Source organism: Ambystoma mexicanum, chromosome 1q (genome assembly GCF_040938575.1).
Source record: "Ambystoma mexicanum isolate Mex_15411 chromosome 1q, UKY_AmexF1_1, whole genome shotgun sequence".
Lineage (NCBI taxonomy): Eukaryota > Metazoa > Chordata > Amphibia > Caudata > Ambystomatidae > Ambystoma > Ambystoma mexicanum.
Genome location: NC_090922.1, coordinates 411,103,532 through 411,118,985, shown reverse-complemented (window position 1 = coordinate 411,118,985; position 15,454 = coordinate 411,103,532).

The window sequence follows — 15,454 nt, the reverse complement described above, 5'->3', positions numbered from 1 at the left end:
AAATACTCTAGCATTCCAGGAAAATAAAATGTGCACTCTATAGAAATTCACATCTGCTGGTAAATATCTGTCTTTATTGCCTACATGCAACACTTTCATTGCGCCTAACATGACTTGTTGAAGCATCCATCACCATAAAATCCAACAAGTGCATTGGTCTAATGGGATCAGAAGAAAAGAGTCCTGTCAACTGACTCACATTAATCAATAATCAAGGCCTCACAAAGAGCTGTTTATTCAACTTGTGTGCTGACCTCAAGTATACAAGTGGAATTGCAAGCCTAGGTATTCATTTTTCATTCAGTGTAAATAGCGCTATTTATTTACCATTTACTCTTTATGCAAAGGTGAATATTAGTCAGGATTCTGGAACTACAGGACCTAGGTACATGAAACTGATTGTGTTTCAAAGATCAATCAGAAACTCCCTTTCATGTTAACACCAAATTCACATTGGCTATGATTTTCGAAAACATATTTCCATAAAAACAATTCAGAAATTCATGAAGCAATATACCAAATAGTTATGTTGCATATCTAACCATGCATGTAAAAGATTCAAATATTCTTTAGTTTGCATGCTGCAACCCAAAAATGTATTAGAACAATGATTTAGCATGTAAATTATGTAGGAGTAGTTTTGGGCGCCAGCATTTCTGATGACAAATATAGAAATCTGACTGTTGGGTAAACCAATGGAGGGAGAATGCCAATCAAATAGTATGACAGAATTATGTTATAAAATAGATTTTTTCATCTCTTTAAAAATAGTGTGAGCACAGAGTGGACCATTTTGACACTGGGAAGAGTGGCATTAAAGAATACGACCTGTTCCTGTTGGATGATAAAGAGACCAATTTAAGGGTTCCAGAGGGGAAGGTTTCTGTTCTAGGGGATGAGCCCTGTCCACAAGGGAACCTGTAGAAGGGAACCTGATGATGACTGAGACTCCCCAGAAACACATGAGGGTTTCACCTGGCTTCATGCCTCTAAGGACTAATCAAAAGTGAGTAGAAGAGTTGCCCAAAATAAGTGATTTATGACCTGTATAACTGTTTTTTGGCTAAGTTCTCGAAAAGGGCGGTGTTTTGTAAAAGTTTTTAGCCATCTATCATTGGTTCCCTGTCTGCATACCTCTGAACAAATGTGTAACCTATGGTTACTACTGATGACCAACAGACAAAGGTTCCCAATGTAAACATGGTGTAAGCATCTGCTTTGGACAACTATGGCAAGTTAATAATCTCAGTGCATGTGTCCCCTTTTGGAATCATGATTGAACATTAGGAATGCAATTCATCAGGGTGTTCGTAAAGTGGATTGTGTCACTTTGCTGCAGACATTTCTCCACTGGAAAACATTTTCGGCATCTGCAAAGCATTCTAAAAAGGTATGACAACGGGGATCCCCTGTTCAATAAACGAGCACAGAGATCCACACATCAGCCCAAAAAGGAAGGGCAAAGAGGGGGAGGAGAAGTGGTAGCCATGTAATGTGGAACCGCCAAATTGGTTTATTTGCAAAAAATTAAGCTAGATCCTTGCAAAAATCTCAGGATATGTCTTCAATGGGTACAACATACCCTTGACTGTATTTTACTTAAAATGCCTAAATTGACTTCTACTACTTCATCTCAAGAGCAACATTGGCCCTTCCAGAATATCAATATCTAACATGCAGAAAAAATCTCCTTTACAAATCAAGCCTTGCCCCCGAGCAATTCTATTTCAGTTTCCACCAGGAAAATGGACAAACATCTTCAATTTTGAAAGTCTTTGAGAACTTCTGTTTTTGATGGTTAAGCCAGCATCTTCTATCTCTATCACATATCTCATATTTCTCGCTGAAATGCTGAGCGCCGTTGTGCCTTGTGAAAGAATAAAACTAAACAAAATTAAATGGTACCTTGGTGTTATTTTAAGAATTATGGTGGTATCATTTGTGAAAGGCATGTGTTTGAATCAACGGTCAACAGTGTCTCCATAATTATCATGTTTAATTCCCACCTTAGAGAACGCCCACATCTTGTCACACAAACTGCAGTGGAGGACCTGCTAGTAGCCTTCACCGTCACACATTACCTCCACAACAAAACACCAAACAATGCCAGGCACACCTACTCTACTGATAGAGGGGCGTTTGGAAGTATTCATTTCTCTGTACTTTGGGAAGTCAGTTACCATCCTTTGTCATTACACTGTATCAATTTGCATTAAAACTCACTGTATCAAACTTCCTACTGCACCTCCTCAGCGTTACTCTGCCTTTCCTCTCCTTCCCCCAGAAGCTCATGGTCTCCTAAGCTCTGGTTCTCTCTAGGTTGGACTATTTAACAGCCTCTTTCTAAATCTACCTGCCTCTACTCTCTGTCCTCTGCAACTAACTCAGAACAGGACTGCAAGACTTGTCCTTGGCCTCAAACCCTGGGATCTTATTTTACAGCTCTGAAATCTCTCCATTGGCTCCCAGTGGATGCAAGGATTAAATTTAAAACCCCATGCATTGTCCACAAGGCTTTCTGGGGCCTGGGTCCAAAATACCTTCAGCTATCCCTCCGCAAATACCTCCCCTCTCAAGCTCTTCACTCCTCTACCTCTAACTCCCTCAGGGTCATTCGTTTTTCAAAGAAAAAAGCTGGTAGTAGATCTCTGTATTTGGCTGGGGCCTCCCTATGGAACAGCCTCTCTGCAACTCTAAAACTTGACGAGATCCATCTCCGGTTCCAGAAGCACCTCAAAACCTTCCTCTTTTCTTCTGCCTTTGCTCCCCCTCTCCCCTGCTGATCTGTTTTCTCTTGGCACCGTGCACCTGGCCACCCTCTGTCCTCCGGGCACAGGTACCTGCTCACCCTGCCACCCTCCCGCACTGCCTCCGGTCCACTCCTTGCACTGGGGTCTGTATCTGTACCCATACAGCCCTCCCTTTTTCTTCCTGCACTTATCAGACCTACCCTGTCTTGTGCCTAAACCTAGCACTTGCAAAATACTGGCTGCACTACCACAGTTTGTTGCCTTTATTATTTATTTATTTATTATTATTTATCTGTTTCTCCTTTGCTTCGCACTTTCCACTTCTCGCCCCTTCCATGTACTTGTGCATTCTCAATGTCACTGGGCCTAGTAAGATCATTGTTTTGTTCTCCCCTGTTCCCCTCCCCTCCCTTGTCGTGCTCTGAAACACTTGTGTATGAGCGCGATAGAAATAAAATATCAATATCAAAAGAAACTTTGAGGATACATATACATACAAATAGGGCCTCATTGCGAGTCTGCCGGTCTAGAAATAAGAGTGTCGGTAGCAACGTTGTGGCACCCTTTCCGGACCGGCAGACTACAACTCTGCTTTCTGGGGCCTCTGCACCCAGCAGGTCTGACCTGCCGGGCACAGCGGCCCCAGAAAGCAGAGTTGTTACGGAAGCACTGGCACAGTCAGCAATGGTGCCAGTGCTTCTGAGTCCCCATTCCTGTGGAGTCTCATGGGACTCCACAGGAATGCAGACTAACATTTTCCGGCACCTAACTTCCTGATCTGCGGGGATCTGTAATATTCGGATGGCAACAGGAAGTCATGTCCCGGAAACAGTGTTACGGGGTTGGCAGCAACCTGCCGGTGGCACCGGTGGGTTAACACCAACCTCATTATGAGATCCATAAACTCTGTGCTTAGGCAAAGTATGCTGCTTTTCTACACAGAGTGATTTACCAGAAAATACTGTGAACGTTGGCTGATATTCAGAACAGCGTTGACCACAGATGTTCCCGATACTTAAGAAACAGGCATTACATGCAGGCAAAGATTGGTAATTCATGCCCTGTGGAAGTTGTCAGGGTCTTCTCTGCATGTGTAATCAACCAGGGTTCCAGTGAACCATGTTTTGGTGTTTTATCAGGACCATTATTTTACATAACAACTGTTTTTGATCAATTTGAAAGATTGCCATTTTCAGACCAGTATGATTATCTGTTGTTTAGGGAAGTTGTATTTGCACTGATTTCCTTATTCTCTGGCAAGTGTGTCCTTTGTTATTGGTGCTTGGTAGTCAGGAAGGAGACTTCCACCTATGGTATCCCTCTGGATACACACATCCCAGGTGTCCCCATTAGGCACCACATAGAAGCATACCAGCACACAGAAAACAGGTTCCTTTGATCTGTACTCAGCAAAACATCAGGATTCTCGCCTTAATCTCCTCCCCTCCCTAATCTTTGTCTCCCATCACCCTTTCTACTTGAGCCACATGCCAAAAAGGCTGCCAAACTGGCAGATATCACACAACATGAGAGAAATTATACATTGCAAAAAAAATATGCAAAGCAACTGGACAAAATCCCCTCCATAGAGGCACGTGATTGGTCAATGTGCTTAAAGATGTATCATATCAATCACTTCACTTGGTCCTGTGACAATAGTGTGTAACAAACTTTTTTTTAAATGATGGCTCTTCAATAATGTTGACTCATACCGGAGAGTTAGTGCACCCATTAGTTTTACTCATAGATGGCGGCAACTAATTTTGGCTACATATTTATGGCCTATTGTTGGCGGTTTAGAGCACCCATTACTTAATGGCTTTTTAGGCCACCCCACTTTAGATTCGATGAATTGTAGCTTCATGTTAGGGAGAATTCGCAGAAATCTTCTACTTCCTCTCTACTTTAGAGACCCCCAGCACCTTTGCTGGATTTTGAGGACTTTATATTTTTACCTGGAGAGAGTGAGACCTATTTTTTCCACTCTCCCATTTATTTTTGCTATGACTTGAGCACTGTGTTTCTTTTGGTTGTGGAGCCTGACAAACTCCATAGGCATCATCTTTTACATTGTACCACACAGCACCTTCTGTGCGGTGGCACAGGGAAGTCTTTCAGATTTCCCAAAAGGTTTAAATACTTTCTCTTGGATGAATTACTGTTTCTAAGAGCAGTGAAGTGAAATTGACTTTACTTACATTGTAACTTTCTAGACCCAGCACACTATCTTACAATAGGGTGCTGGTGGGGTTACTTAGTATCCCCTTTGTCGAGCTTCTCATGTAACATTTTTATGTTACCCTTTCCTTGATGAATGGCTGGTGGCAGTGGTTTACTTTTAACTACCGTCATGTGCTTTTACCGCGGGCTGTGTTCACAGCTGTATTAGAGCACCCAAGGGTGCCTTTTTTCTCAAAATGCCCCCAGTCTTCTTTTTTCACCATGTCTTTGTGGAAAGGTCCTTCTTGAGATTTACTCTGCGCGGCACACCAGGTTTGGTCCCTTTTTTTATTTTGACTTTGGTGGGATTCACAAGTGAAGCCCGCCTCTGGCTCCAGGGTGTCTGGTGTGGGCAGGAAGTGAGGGAGGTGCCTGAAACTCCCTGTGCTTAGTCTCCTAGGAGACAGAAATACACTCTTAGGTGATTGGCTGGCCGTCTGTCTGTCCGGCAATGACAGCCACCCTGCTGGGTGACTGACAGCTAGGCTGGAATGAATGGGAGAAACCTGCATAAAAGGCGAGGCTTTTTGACTTGGAAGGCAGATTCGACCACTGGACAAAGAAATCCAAAGAAGAACTTGGAAGAGACACCTACTGCAACTCCTGGACCCTTGGCTTTCCCGGCGAAGCCCTGCTGCTCTGCTGAAGCTCCAAATTCTCCTCAACTAGAGAAGACTTGCAAGGACGATTTCTCCCCTTGAGTTGGTGGGACCAATCAACTCCAAAGTAAGCAACCTGGACATCCTCTCAAAGCTGGTTGTATTTCCACTGCAGTTGCTGCTGGAAACTGAAGAGCCAGGGAGAGGAACACAAGATCATGTGCATTGCTTTTAAATTGGCCAAGAGCTCCGAGAAGTTCCTCCGGACTCCCAGGAAGCAGAACTGACCGAGCCTGAGCCACCTCAACGGAGTGCTGGACCCCAGATGCAAGGAAAGTCCATCTCAACAGCCAAGAGTCTGCAGTGGTGCCACTGAATAGAAGTTGGTCATTTTCTGTCGCAGACCATCTTGTTGCAGTGCAGAAGTCCTCCAGACGTCCTCCCTCTTATCCCCACGACTGAGGCCCAGGAACACGGGATCTGCAGAGCTGCACAGGAACAGAAGCCAGCTGGAACCATTTTTTCTAACCAAAGGTACTGTACAGTCTAAAAGAACTTACCTCTTGTTGTGTAACATCACTTGTTCTCAGTGGAGACTTGTCTTGGTTGCTTTTGTAGAGTTGCTAACGGCTTCTTTACCTCACAAGTCTAATAAGCTTGTGGCTATACTTCGATTTCTTCTTTTCTACAAAGACTTCAAAACATTGTGCAAGACTTTTACCTACCTGCAAGAATTGCTTCAGCTCACCTAGACTTTTGTCCACTGGACTTTAGCCTGGCCTGGCTCCCTGAATGACTCATCTTCCATCTGACATTGTGTTTTTTCTTCCTTCCAGGAATGGGTTAACTTACTTTGCATTGGGGGTTACAAAAAGTACTTACCTGCTTCAGAGTATTTGTGTGATCTCTTGTTGTATATTACAGAACTTTCTTCTTTGACATACTCCTAAATATTGCTCTAAATGCAACAGTGATATATTAATGTCCAAAGTGTCCTAGTTATTTAAGTCACCTGACGGTGTAGGAATTGTCTGTGTGCCATCCCAAATGGGTATTTGCTCATTTAGAGAAACTAAGAGTGTGTATTTTGGACTGTATTTGTGTGCTACTATTATATTGCCCCCTTCTGGAGAAGGTTTACTCAAACTGTTAAATACATTAATAATTGTTTAGTCAAGAAACCTTGTGTGTAAGAGTTTATTTGAATATTTGCCACTGTGAATCTCTGTGTAACTCCCCTACAGCTCACATTGACCCCTCTTGAGATAAGCCTGGCTGCTCAACACGCTACCAACCTGTGTAGCACAGACTTATACCAAAGGTTGGGTTCCTATTGCCAGGAGGTCATGGTTGCTGTAGTGCACCCAAAGGGTACTGCATACAATCTTGCCTAACATTTCAGTTTTCCTATTTTAGGTATGGGCCTACAAGTGCCATCAGGCAGAGTACTCTGATTATAGGTTTGCAAGATGACTCATTGAAACATCGATAATTGCTTATTTTTGGGCACAGCTTTGTTTAGAAATGTATAAAATACAAGATTTACTTAGAGTCATGCTGTCAGATGCGGCTTTATTAGACACTTACACACTATTAAAAAAGATAAAGGGTTACCAATCTGCGATCAGACTAACATCAGTAAATTGCGCACACGAGATAACGAATACAACCACATTTGCATGTTAATGGAACATTTAAAGGGAAAAAAGGGCCCCGTGTCAATTGATTGTATAAATATTTTATCTAGTGCAATATCAGAGGACGGTGACTGTGGAGGCGTTCAGCCTGAACACCGTTCGAAGAGGAAATTGGGACATTATTGTTGAAGAAATAATATAAAATCGGGCGTTACAAGCACTTGATCTAAACTGTAAAAACCTTTCATGCACTCTGGCAGAGAGAGCAGATTAAATCCATAACGAAATGGGTAAGTTTAGGCCTGCATAAATTCCCCCGCAGCCACGCTTTCTCAGGAATCTCTCTCGGCTAGATTAATGGCCGGCAGCCTTCCACATAATGAAGTAGTTTGCCTTGGCAATGTGCTCATGAATTTATTATGGTGTCCACAAGTGTGCTATATGGCCCAGACATCTTTATAAATCCTGGATTTAGAGCTGCAGCGATGAGCCATTGCGGAGCTAATGGGAGCCTTGATTTATTACTGTGGGTGCACACCCCGCCCCCCTGCACCCTCGCAAAAAGAAAACACAGTTCATACAAATGATGGAAATGAAATGTGAAGGTAATTAGATAATGCCGAGTGGAAGTGGGAAAGGGTGCCCGGCTGAAATTTTAAATATGTTGGTAATATTTTCCCTTGGAGCAACTATATGGGGCTGATTTATTTTTACAGTTTATAATCACTTAACTACCTGTGGCTGATTTTTACCAGAGCCTGTGCTTTTAGAGAGCAGCAGTCGGCTTTGCACTGCCTGATTGTTTATTGTAAGTTCATTCATCGTAAGCTACCTAATTTATTATGCAATTTACACACGTCACAGCTCATTGCTGATGGGGAATAGTGATTACCCATTTGGTTGCCTGTAAACTCCTTTCCCTGCTGGCTCAGTGCAAGTTTCCCCGCTGCTGCAAAATTCCGATCGTGTGTGTGTGTGTGTGTTCTGGTATCAACAGATACTGTAAGGAACACTTGTACTTCCTGAAGCTGTGAGAGAAAGGCAGTACATCATCAGAAAGAAATGCTTCCTATTCGTTTTTTGTAAAAAAAATATCAAACGTCAAAGTTTAAAGACCACCTCCTACTTGGAGCAATGTCTGCTTGCCTTTTTCACTCTCTAATCGTATGCCAGGTGTATGGGCCAGTGTGACGTCACAGCAGGGAATACAGAAATTGCTTTGCCTCACTTAGGTGTTCTCAGACCAGAGAGAGGTGAAGGAGGTCACGTGCACTGCCCCTGGGCTCGTGTGGTTCTCGTCTGTAGTCCTTTCATAGTAAACAGACAACCACCGAGAGCGTGCATGTGGCAGACAGAGCGGGAGCTGCAACTAGGTAATTGCAACGGAGCAAAGCCCGCCCCCAGTGCTATCCTGAAGCAGTGCCACACTCACGGCTCAAGGCGTGCCCCTATGCCAGGGTACTGTTGTGTACGGCGTACACTGTTGTACGCATGCGCGAACCTCAGCGAGGTTCGCGCATGCGCGTTAGAAATAAAGGCGGGGCCCACGGCAGTTCGCGCCGGGGACCGGAGCATCAACACGTCTCCATCATGTGTTCTTGCGTGAATGCCTGCGCATGCATGAGAGCGAGTGCGAGGGGCCCCAGGCCGTGTGCTACCCCACACCAGCACACAACACTGGCGACGAAGTGGGATCGGGGTCGTTCTCTGCTCCGACAGCTTCGGAGAGATGGAACGTCGCTCCGTGATTACGGACCCGCTTGAAAGGCCGGCGGCCATCTTGGATTTTTTTTCTTTCTCATTCTCATACGCAGCTGCAGTGGTTGCGGCCCGCGAGGGTGCTCGTGCGCCATCTGCCAGCTGCAAATTTTTCCTGCCAATTTTTGGACCCTCCACAGCCAGCTGGTGCAAGGCTGTGGCACTATTTGAAGAAAGAAGAAGAATTGTGAACTCTCTGGCCATATTACACGTCGAAGCCACACCACCTCATCACTTGGTGGCAGCAAGTGTGAGTACCGGTTGCCGTAATGGGGGAGGAGACAGATGAAGAGGGTGCTGTTGCCCCGATACCACGCAGAACGCACAGCACTCTAGCCCCCATGCCTGAATTTGATACCACAGGGCCCCCATCCAAACTGTGCCCCAAGTGGCTTTTGTGGGTCAGGAAACTGGAAATGTTTTTCAGAGCCTCGGGGGAAAGAGATGATGAGGCGAAGATTGCCATTATGATATACTCGGCAGGGATTGAGGTCCACAAGATATATTACTCTCTCAACATCCCCAGAGTAACGTATGATGCAGTCAAGCAAGCACTTCGGGACCATTTTCTTCCCATGGCAAATGTGGATTTCGACAGATTTGTCATGGGTGCCGAAAAACAACTGGATGATGAGTCGTTGGACAAGTTTTGTGCCCGCCTGAGACACCTAGCGAGCTCCTGCAGATGGGCGAATTAGGAGGAAATGGTTCGCAACCAGCTACTGCAAGGGTGTAGCTCAGGCAAGCTGAGAAGACAGGTTCTGAGAGAGCCTGGACTGACTCTACAGCAGATTTTGGACATGGGGAGAGCGTATGGACTGGCGGAAGCCAGAGGGGCCAGGATGGATGCTGCCACACATTCCAGGAAAGATGAAGAGGCTTTCCCGCTAGGACGATCCGCCCCTGGGAGAGCGAGATGGACTCCAAAGAGAGCAGATGGCCCTTCAACGTCAGGTACCACTTCATCGTGCTCTTACTGTGGGTATGACCTTCCGCACGGTGGCGAATGCCCGGCGAAGTCGAGGGTGTGTGGCCGGTGTGGCACGCCAGGACACTATGCGAGAGTGTGCAGAGCCTCCGCACCTGTAGCAGCGTTGAGAGGGCCAGAGAGAGTTGGAAGGGGTGGTACTCACAGAGTAAGAGGCATATCGTCTATTGATCAGGACATGCAAGACCTAAATATCGCTGAAGAGGAAGAGGAGGAGGAAGAGATTTTCTTAATTTCCAGCATTGTGAAAGGTCCTGGGACAAGACGCCAACCCACATGTACCGTCAACATTGATGAAATTCCCACTCCTGTCCTCATAGGCACGGGTGCGTCGGTCTGTGTCTTAGCAACCAAGCACTACAAGGCACTCCCAGGCCCACCAGACCTGTCACCATCCAAAGCACAAATATATGCATTTGGGGGAGATGCGCCCCAGCTCATCCAAGGCGTGTTTGTGACTCCGGTGACCCATGGACAAAACACCATTAAAGCGAGGTTCTTTGTCACCAGCGTAAGCCCGCACTCCCTTCTAAGCTGTGCCGAGTCAGAAGCGCTGAACATTGTACCTTTCACTCTTGCGGTGTACCACACTGATCTGGACTGTCTGTTACAACGATTTGAGACACTCTTCGAGGGCATTGGAAAACTGAAAGCCGAAACCATACGGCTACACATTGATGGGTCTGTGAGACCGACTGCGCTCAAACATCGCTGCATTCCCTTTCACTTGAGGGCACAAGTGGAGGAAGAGCTACAGCTACTGGTGGATCATGACATTATCGAGAGGGTAGAAGGGTCTCTCCCATTGTGGTGGCCCCGAAGCCCAAACAGCCCGGGGCAGTACGTATCTGTGTAGATATGAGGTTTACCCAATGTCGCAATCAAAAGAGAACGTCATCTCACACCCACCCTAGATGACATTGTTGGGGAACTCCAGGGAGCAAAAGTTTTTTCAAAACTGGATTTAAGATCAGGGTACCACCAGTTGGAGCTCCACCCCGAGTCGAGATACATTACGACATTCACAACTCATGAGGGGCTATACCAGTATAAAAGATTAAGCTTTGGGATCTCATCTGCAGCAGAGGTTTTACAAAATGCCATCAGAGGAGCCCTGTCCGGACTAAAAGGGGTCATCATTATGTCGGATGACATCTTAGTCTTTGCGAGGTCTGAAGCTGAACACCTCAAGCGATTGGAGAGCACTTTTGAAAGGTTACGCAGCGTGGGTCTGACTTTGCACAAAGAAAAGTGCGAGTTCTTGAAGGACAAATTGGAATTCTTTGGGTTCGTATTTCATGCCGGTGGCATCTCCCCGGATCCTGAGAAGGTGAAAGATATCAAGGAAGCCTCCCCGCCAACATCACCGGCAGAAATCCGAAGTTTCCTCGGGATGGTTAATTATTGTGGCCGTTTTATTAGAGACTTGGCTTCGTTGTCAGAACCCCTCAGAGCGCTCACAAGAAATGAGATAGCGTGGTCATGGACGGAAAAGGAGAAAAGGCCTTCACGGCCATCAAGGAGACCTTGTCTGAACAAGAAACCATGGCCTATTTCAACCCTGGCCGTGAATCTGAAATTGTGGTTGATGCCAGCCCGGTAGGACTGGGGGCAGTCCTCATGCAAGCGGACGGACAAGGGGCCATGCGACCCATTGCATATGCCAGCAAGGCCCTCACCGACACAGAAAGGAGATACTCCCAGATTGAGCGGGAGGCCCTGGCCATTCTGTGGGGGTGCAAGCATTTCAGAATATACATCCTGGGTAAACCTGTTGTAGTCGTCACCGACCACAAGCCTCTAATACCTATTTTGTCAGGCACCTCATCCAAGCTACCCCCTCTAATAGAAAGGTGGATGCTGTCGCTAATGGAATACGGCGTCAGGTTGCTGTATCGCCCAGGGACCCATAACCCAGCAGACTATCTCTCCCGCCACCCAGGCTCAGGACGCTCCAGGGACTTGGCAGAAGTAGCGGACTGTGTGGATGTCATTCGCATGGTCATCGAATCCGCAATGCCCCTCGCTCTGTCAAGACAGGATATTGCTGACGAATCCAACTCCGACGAAGCATTTCTAAGAGTGAAGAGTGCAGTGGCCACGGGAGAGTGGCGGGAGATCCTTTTGGACAATGCTCGAAGGAACGTGGAGGTACAAAGAGATCTACAAATTCTCTGGAAGGCTCGAAACGAGTTATCAGTGACAACAGACGGGCTGTTGTTGAGAGGACACCAGATCGTAGTACCCAGAACATTGGTGGCGAAAGTCCTTCAACTGGCCCACAAAGGACATCAGGGGATGGCCAAGATGAAAGCGCGCCTCAGGCTGAAAGTTTGGTTTCCCGATCTGGAGCATAGAGTGGCGGAGTTTGTGAGGACTTGCATTCCCTGCCAAGCCACATGCCCGGTGGAGAGAGGGCGCCCATTCAGACCATGGAAAGGAGCAATGTACCATGGGGGACGGTACACGCGGATTTCGGTTCCACAGGCAGAGGACTATACTTCCTAGTGGTTACCGACCAGTGGTCACGATATCCGAGGTGGAGCTGGTCGAATCCACAGCTAGCGACCACACCACCCTGGCGATGGACAAAATATTCGCCACACATGGTTTCCCCTTTGAGATATGCTCGGACAATGGTGCACCCTTCCGAGGACAGCAATTCGCTAGATATTGTGAAGAAAGGAGAATAAGGCATCGAAGAGTCATGCCGATCTGGCCGAGAGCAAATGGTGAAGTAGAGCGCTTCATGCGGACGCTGAATAAAGTGTTTCGCATATCGGCAAACGGAGGGGAAGACCTACGGCATAACCTATTTGAGTTTCTCCGTGAGTACCGCACCACTCCGCATCGATCCACTGGGATTGCCCCCGCCGAGGCGCTTTTCAAGGGAATACCAAGAGGACTGATTCCTGAAGCCGAAGGGAGAAGCCCGGGAGTGATCGACAATACCCAGGTGGAAGCAGAGAGAGCGGATCAGAATGAGCATGAGACAGCACGGTGAAGACTACCTGAGAGAGAGATCGCAGTGGGAGACACTGTGCTCGTCCGCAATAGGAGACCCGAAGGAAAGCTGTCGATGACATACGAGACACAACCACTGGGGGTGACGCACGTAAAAGGGTCAATGATCACCGCTGCCAATGCCCGGGGCACCGTAACGAGAAATGTCTCATTCTTCAAGCGCATAGGGACAACGACATGTGAGGAAGCACCCCGTCAAGGCCCGGATCAAACTACTGAAGCACCGCTGGAAAATGACGCACCGCCAGAGAGGCCAGGGACACCCAAAATCCCCGATGGCGAGGCACGCAGGTACCCGAGCCGAGTAGGGCGAAGGCCCCCGAAGAGGTTCCAAGACTTTATCATGGACCCGGCACCGTGAACGGTGACCCCTGACAGTGAAAGTTTTGAATAGAACCACGTTGGTTCGCCAGTTGTCCATTATTTGTTGTTTGGGGGGAAAAGGAGGGATGTTGTGTACGGCGTACACTGTTGTACGCATGCGCGAGCCTCAGCGAGGTTCGCGCATGCGCGTTAGAAATAAAGGCGGGGCCCACGGCAGTTCGCGCCGGGGACCGGAGCATCAACACGTCTCCGGTGTGTGTTCTTGCGTGAATGCCTGCGCATGCATGAGAGCGAGTGCGAGGGGCCCCAGGCCGTGTGCTGCCCCACACCAGCACACAACAGGTACTATTGCCCAAAAAGTGTTCCGCATGAGATAGTGCCAGAGCCTGCGGACATGTCACCGTGAAAGACATGTCTTCCGTGCTGTCTCGGAAAAAAAGCCACCTAGTAACAGTGAGGTGGGTGAAGTAAGAGAGGGGTGGGTGAAGCAGGCGCAGATGGTGGCTCATCAGATATTTGCTGATTTTATTGGGGTGGCGTGGGAGACATACGAGGGTGATTCCTGCCAACTTTAGAATGCTAGCAATGTTAGACTCAACTTTCAAAGTTTTTACTAAAGTGTTACTCCACGAACTAAACGCATGGATCGACAAACATAAGATCCTACCCAACACTCTTGGGCGTGGCGGAATTTGGATGTTTATTGTTCCTTCATAGATTTTTCCGCAGCATTTGACACGGTATGTAGAAATCATCTATGGCGCAAACTGGATGAATGGGGTATTCCAAGCGGATTGCTTTGCATGTTAATGCTTCTTCATGCAGACACTTCAGTCTGTATTCGTTAAAATGCTATAGGCAAACTATCTAAATCATTCCCCACTAATCGTGGTGTAAAACAGGGCTGTATGGTAGCTGCAACACTCTTCAATTTCTATTTGGCCGATATCATTGCCTCTTTCAACATTCATGCTGCTAATCCAATCAAAATAAAAAATGTAGCCCTAGGATGGCTTGCATATGCCGACGACCTTTTACTCCTTGATTATACACCATCTGGTTTGCAACATATGCTGAATGCACTTGCCACATATGCATCTAACAATGGCCTCATCATAAATATTTCTAAAAGTAAAATGATGGTATTTACTAGGAAATTGAGGCCAAAGCATATGCACTGGTGCCTAACTGACGTCCGGTTGGAGCAAGTCTCCTCCTACAAATATTTAGGCATCATAGTCGATGACAAGCCCAATTGGAAATCTCACTGGGCCCAAGCTAAAGTAAAGTGCGTGGCCTCAGTTAATCTGTTAAGTGCTTTCATAGGTCGTAACAATGGCTTCAGTGCATCGGCCATCATAACTATCTACAATTCGAAAATAACATCAATGCTTTCTTATGCCATATCCATATGGGGACATACATTTAAAAAGCACTTGTTATTTGAAGCTAAACTGTTGAGGCGCTTGTTCCATTTACCTAAATGCACAAGTGTTGAATACCTATACTTGGAGTTCGATATAAAAGGCATTTGGAATTCTTACCTCTCACAATGTGTTATGTTCTTCCAACAAGTGACGACCGTGCATACCAATACGATTGTTACCCCATATATGCTGGCTTTCCTCAGTTTAGATGCCTCCATATCGTTATTGGTCTATTGAAACGCACTCATCATCAGCGGTTATATGAAGGCAGCAGCATATATGTGTCAGGATTAGTCAGGCGAGTACAAAGGCAGCGAATATGGCAAGGGAAATGTGCACCCAGGAACTACGACTCAGATATGCTAGAACCCAGGAGTGCAAATAGAGTGTGACATCAAAACCAATATATGAAAAGGGATGTGGGGTAAGCACCTGACCGCGAGGAAAGTCGGCAAGCGCCTTACCCCCAATTGCTGTTACAGGTACTGACAGCGCTAAACCCACGTGGAGGGCAAGCAATGACAGGATCTGTGTACTAACACTCTTGATGGTATTACAGAAGGGAACTTAAGAACTGTACTCACGAGGACGAGATAAACCTCTTGAATGTCAGCTAGCCCACGAATCCTGTTGAAGAAACTGGGACCCCGAAAGGCTAGAACAGCAATGGAAGGAAAACTAAATACCTAAGTGGGAATAGTGTCTACAAAATAGTGAGGAAAACAAT